Source organism: Buteo buteo, chromosome 2, assembly GCF_964188355.1.
Source record: "Buteo buteo chromosome 2, bButBut1.hap1.1, whole genome shotgun sequence".
Lineage (NCBI taxonomy): Eukaryota > Metazoa > Chordata > Aves > Accipitriformes > Accipitridae > Buteo > Buteo buteo.
Genome location: NC_134172.1, coordinates 68578946 through 68584987, shown reverse-complemented (window position 1 = coordinate 68584987; position 6042 = coordinate 68578946). Strand labels below are relative to the sequence as shown.

The following is a 6042-nucleotide window of genomic DNA, read 5'->3' as shown; positions in this document are numbered from 1 at the left end:
TTCTGGTTAAACCCCTCTCCAGCCAGCCAAGAAATGCTCTCCGCAAGGGAGGAAGGTTGTAGACGGGGTGTTCTGTGGCCGTACAAAATCACTGTCCCCGCAAAGAAACTGGTTAGAAGTGAGTTCTTGCCTGCGCTTCAGGGAGCAGCATCCCTCTGTGCTGAGGACGTTTCCTCCCTCCCAGAGCCATCCCCGTCACATCCCGCTGCGCCGAATTCCTGGCCCTTGCTGCCCCAACCCCGGGTCCTGCTTTTTCGATAGCTGGGGCTGATGGTTGGGTTCCTGTAAATGTGACTCTCCTTTTTACCTGGTGCTTCTCCCAGCCAAGACCAGGAAGGTGGCACCCGAGGCGGGTGACATTGCGTGCCTGCGTAAAGGGCTGGACACCACCGACGACGTGCCTCTGCTGGAGACCTCTTACGAAATAGCAAAGGTAACCGGCCCCGGTACGGGGCTTGGCGACTGGGCTCCTGCACATCCCCCTGCTCCCTCCAGGCTCCCACGCCATTTCCAGAGGGAGCTGTCATGCCAGCACCTCCGTTGTTGGCAAGTGGCAGGAGGCTCCGAGACGTGCCTGGCCTTTAGGCACGCTGTCAAAGGAGCGGATACCACGGCGTGTTTGTGTGTGTGTGTGTGTGCACGAGAGAGTGCTGTTGTCGGAAGACGAGCTTTGCAGATAAGCAAACGTGAGGGGAGGCACTTCTAAATCTCTTGGCTCCATAAAACAGAAATGGCAGGAGTGTACTGTGATTGCCCCTTCCATGACAGGCGACCCGCTGAACTTAAGAGTCCCTTCAAGGCTCCTTCCCGTTCTGCAGAGATGCAGAGTTGTGACCGGGTCTCTCCTCTTTCTGATTTCACTCCAGACTGTCTGCAAGTATTTCCCCCCACCAGAGGCCGCAGACTTCATGAGCACCATCACGGAAGGCCTGACGTGTACCAGAGAGGAGTGTGCATGGGCCGCTGAGATGTGGATGATAACCTTTCTGGAAAAATGTGGACAGCGAATATATCAGGAGGTAAGAGGGACATTTTTTGCGGCTCGGCTTTGACTTTTCTCTGTGGGCTGTTGCGCTACACCTCGCACAGTTGACGCAAGCTAAAGAAACGCAGCCTGTGTGCCGAGACGAAGGGTATCACCGGTCCGAGCTGCGTGTTAGCACCTCCTGCCACATTCTGCTCTGTGGAGCGGGGGGGCATGGGCACGGGCAGTCCAAAGTCTCCTGCTGGAGCAGGTCCTTGCCGTGAGACAGTTACCCCTGGGATGCACCGACCTTCCCGTTCCTGTCCTTTCACTGTGAGGCTTCTTCATGGGCTTGGAGCGTGGTTTTGGTTTTGATCTTGCATTGCCACAGCCCGCTGGGCGGTCAGGGTTACCCAGGCTGTTCGGTGAGAAACTTCTCCATCTCTTGGGTGTACGCAAAGTGCTCAGCCCCTGGCACCGCTGGGCCCAGGCAAGTGCAGCAACCGAGGGCACGTGCGTGTTTGCGTGCCAAGGGCACGCTCGCCCCGACCTGTGAGCCAGGGCTTGGGCAGAGCGGCACGGTGAAGTTTAGGAAGTTTAGGACTAGACCCTGACAGCGTGTCAAGGGAGCAGGCATTGCTCGTGAACTAATTGACCGTGCTTGCGTTCTGTAGAAGTACGGGGAAAGGACGCGTTGTGGCATTCTTTCTCGTCTTCTTCCTTTCAGGTGCCAGAAGTCCTGCACGTCCTTTACAGCCGCATGCAGACCGTGAAAAAGGACACCCACAGGCGCCTCCTGCTCCACGCAGTGTATCTCCTGGCCTGCTTTCACCACGAGCCTGTGGTCGAGAGCCTCCTCCAGAAGCGTCTGCCCATGGACAGGTCCGTGCACTCCCATCTTGCCCCTCTGTGATTAAACGTGGCTTGCCCGTGTTAAGAGGAATCCAAAGAAGAACAAAAAGTCGCTCGTCTCCCAAAAGGTCTGAGCATTGCAAGGCCATGTGCTCCCATCTCCGGAAAAAACCAGGCATCATAAGCCCCACTGCTGACAAGGAGAGAGTCTGGGCTCTGGTGAGGGCACCGCAGGTACCAAGGGCATGAGCTCAAGGGTGAATGTCTCTTGCCCTGCAGGGACACGATGGAGCTGTGGAGGATCCTGGGGAGAAGCAGCCTTGGGGTTCAGGTCCTGAAGTACTTAACACAGAAGTTGGAGGCAGCGGGAGAGAACAGCCCTGGGCCCCACTCCTCCGCTCACGAACCGGACCACAGCCAGGCTGCTCTGGAGCCCCTCATGGTACGCTCGATGGCAGAGGCGTTCCTGCAGCTTTGTGTCTGCTTTCAAGCAAATGCCTGGGGAGACTGCACAGGGGTAACGTGCTGGGGCATCTCAGCATTGGGGCTGTGAGGGGCCGGGACACATTTTTCTGGTCCTGGACCGCAAGGCTGTCCCTGGCATGAGACCTGCAGGCAGCAAAAGCTCCCCAAGGGAGGCAGCGGGAGTGCACTGGTGGGCAAAGCCCTTGTTTAATGGGTGTTTCTTGGCCGAATTTCCCTGCAGCTCCCCTGTGCCATCTCCGAGGTGGTGTTTGTGCTGCCAGCCAAGGAAAGGGTCCAGTGCCTGCTTCCCCGTCTGCTTCCTGGCCTCCTGGGTGAGATCAGCAAGGCGCTGGGTGAGGTGATGCTGCCTGCCCCTCTCAGATACCAGAGAGGGCTCTTCTTCAGCGCATCAAGGAGGGAAGACAAGCTGCGCAGGTAAGGAGCAGGAGGGGCAGGGAAGTTGGGGAGCTTTACTTCCCCAGCCAGCTGTGTTCATTTGTGGCGCTGAGGGAGCGCTTGGGCCTGCCCTGTTTCCTACGCGTGGCAGCAGGTTGCCAGGGCTGGCTCGACTTCTCTTCTTTCCTGGAGAAATGTCCGTTCCCAGAGAGGAAGGAGTCACGGGGTTGGCATCGCCGGTTGCTCTCGTCCTGCCTGGTGTGCAACCCCGGTGGCAGGGCGTCCTTCTTCTCCCTCCGCGGACTGGGGAGAGACCCTGCGTGGGAATGGTCGGGCCGAGCAGCCTGCGGATGGGGGAGAAGACCCTTCCCGGCCCGGGGGCTGTGGCCCAGCTCTGGCCATGGCCGTCTGTGGTTTGGCATGGTGGAGACTTAGCTCGTGTAATCTGTGGCCTGGCAGCGTGTGGCCGCAGGGCTTGGCTGCAGCAGTGGTGTTCCTGCCTTTAAAATTTATAGGCGGACGGAGCCGTTGTGTCGCGTCCTCGTAGCGCCAGGCAGGCTCTGCCCCTGCTCCTGGTCCTCCAGGGTTGGGGGAAACTGGGGCTGTCTCATAGAATGCTGGTAAGAAGAGCCCTTAGGGAGCACCTTGGGCATCTGGCATCGAGGGAGCACGGGGACCCTGGGTTTCCTCCTGCTGTCAGTGGCCTGAGGCATGGCAAAGGATGAAAATGTCCATTTTCATGGGCGTGGAGTTTGGGATGAGTGAACCAACACCTGCCGAGGCAGCGGAGCCTTTTAGCTCTGCTACAGACAAATCTTCCCTGGACGTGCTGCAACCTGAGATGTCTTTGGGCTTGCTTTTTCCCAGCCCTTACTGTGAGGCTCTAGAGCTGGTGCTGAGCAGATGCATGGAGAAGAGATGGCTGCTGCTGCTATGGAGGCAGGGAGCGTGGGTATTCCTCAGAAACCCACAGGCTCACGCTGATGGCGTGTGTCTCCTGACGAGGTGAGGTCCTCTTCTTGCGTCTCACCTTCTTGTGGGTGTCTGTGCCCGGGGAAATGGCTGCCAGGGCCATTCCCATGTGTGCAGGGAGCTGGGGAAGTTTGGGGTCGTGGCCGGCGTCCTTGCCGCGTGACCGTGAGTTGCCTTCTCTGTGTGCAGTGTCCTGCTTCGCAACCAGCTGGTCACAAGGGGTGTGATATGGGCCCTCTCCCAGTGGCTGAACTCCCCCTCGGAAAACCTGCAGCTCACAGCGACAGCTTTCTTTGCTGAGGTGAGGCAACAGGAGGGGAAGGAAGGGTGCAGAGGGCTTCTCTCAGAAAACTGCTGCTTGGGACGCCTCTTTCTGAAGGAAGAAGGTGCCAGAAGAGAGCGTCACCATCCAAGGGATCCAACGGATCCTCGTTTCTACGAAGCCCGTTCGCGTGGAGTGCCTCGACTTAGGTGGCACTCACGGGCATATTGCTTTATTGCAGCTGATGGAGGATCCGGCAGTCATGGAGAAGTCGTCCCTGGAAAGGGTCCTAGGTGTCTTGCTGGAGAAATCCCAGCACGGAATCGGCGCCGTGCGGCAGATGGCAGTGAGAGGCCTGGGCAACGCCGTCAGGGGAGCACCCAAGGAGGTGAGACCAACTTTTGCCCTTTCTGACTGCAGCCCCTCACCGGCAAGAGCCTGGTGAAGAGCGGCAAGGGGCTTCGGCAGCTTGGGCAGGCTAGTAAAGGCAAACGGGGCTCTTTCCTGAGACCACACTCCTTCGCCTGATGTCAACAGGGTGGCAAGGGGGAAACCTGGTGCCCAACAAGGCTTGCTGGGCTGAGATGGCCTCTGAGCGGGTTTCTAGCCACTGCAGCCCTTGGCTGCTGAAGGGATCCTGACCAAAGCCCATTGCCCGCCGAGGAGTTTAGAGAGCCACCTAACAGTTGACCTGAGGAGACCCAAGCCTGTGCTGCTCTGTGCACATCCCGTCCCTTGGCCTCAGGAGGAGCTTAGCAAGCTCGCTGCGACCGAGGAGCCTGCGGGCAGCTCCCCCATGTACCAGCGACTATGCCGCCTGCATGGCCTCGTAGGAAAATCCTGTAACAGCTCAAATGGCCAAAATGGCCTTACCCTTCCCATAGGCGGTGTCTGCACAGCACCCTGCGTCGGGATTGGAGGGGCATTCGGTGCTGTTTTGCAGGGTTCCTAGCATCTGAAGGGACTATCTATATTAGTCTTTCTTTCTAGCGCTAGCTCTGATAAATATCGATGTTGAGAGGTATTTCACAGAGTCTGAGTGCCTTTGTGAGGGGCTCATGACGGGACAGCACCTCCTGGTGCAAAACATCAGCCATGGTAAAGAGAAGCCATTCGGGTCAGGACTAGCGAGAAGCCTGTGGGTGTCTTTGGCTTTGCAGGTGCAGAAGCACAAGGCGGCCATCCTGGAGGTGCTGCAGAGGGGCCTGGAGAACACCACGTGTCCTGTGGTGGCTGCCGAGAGCATGCTGGCGCTGGCGGAGGCGGTGAGGAAGCTGAAGGCAGAGGGCTTGGGGTCTGCCTTCAAAGATATTGCCAGGTCCACCAAGATGTTCTTTGAGGCGGTGAGTGAAATAACTTTCTCCTGCTTGTCTGAGAGGTAGTGGGGTGGGCTGGGACCTCCCCATGCTGCGGGGAGGGTCTCTGCTGGCGGAATGTCTGCTTCGAGCCTTTTTCCCCAGTGTTGCGCGGGTAGGGTGGGTTGTGCTGTGAAGTGCCCGTGTTTCCCCCAGGACAACAGGGTCTCTCACGTGCCCCTGTGGTTTCTCGGGCTTTAGACAGCTCCCCTGCCAGAAAGGATGCTCGGGTGCCCTGAGACTCCCCGTAGATTGGGAGTCACACTCGGACTCACGACCTACGTGGCAGGGAAGGAGTCTGGATGAGGCAACCTTCTTTCCAAACCTGGGTCCCGAAACATAGTTTTCCAAAGAACTGTATTCAAGCGCACTGACTTAGTGATCAGTGATTCTTGTTTCGGTTCTTTACATACTGGCTTCTTGAGGGTGGGAATGCGCGGACGACAGCTATTTCTTGGGCTGCCATCCGCCACGGGCAGCGTGCGATTGTTGATGTGGTAGGAGGTGCCCTCGTTACCCAGCTGACAGATGGGGTCTGTGAATTGCAGGAGCCAGATGTCCTTCGCTTCTCAGCCTTCAGCCTCTACGCTGCCCTGGCCGCCGCCGCCTCCGCCTCCGGGAGAAGATCCTTCTTCACCAGAGAAGTGGGGGAAACCTGGGTCAGCCTTCTCTTGCACCTCCGGGATCCCGTCCCTGAAGTTTCCAATGTAAGAGCTGCCAGCTCTTCTTTGCAAAACTGTCGAAAGCCACAGAAAGCTGCCTGGCGAACTGCTGCA

At 58.1% G+C, this 6042-nt stretch overlaps 1 long non-coding RNA gene across 1 annotated transcript; it reads left to right on the top strand.

Moving 5' to 3' along the window:
• The first annotated feature begins 2615 nt into the window (after positions 1–2615).
• Positions 2616–3933, top strand: LOC142028714 (uncharacterized). The gene is made up of 3 exons (XR_012649672.1): positions 2616–2716; positions 3545–3682; positions 3839–3933. It is a non-coding gene; the product is annotated as an uncharacterized LOC142028714 (long non-coding RNA).
• The last annotated feature ends 2109 nt before the right edge of the window (positions 3934–6042 follow it).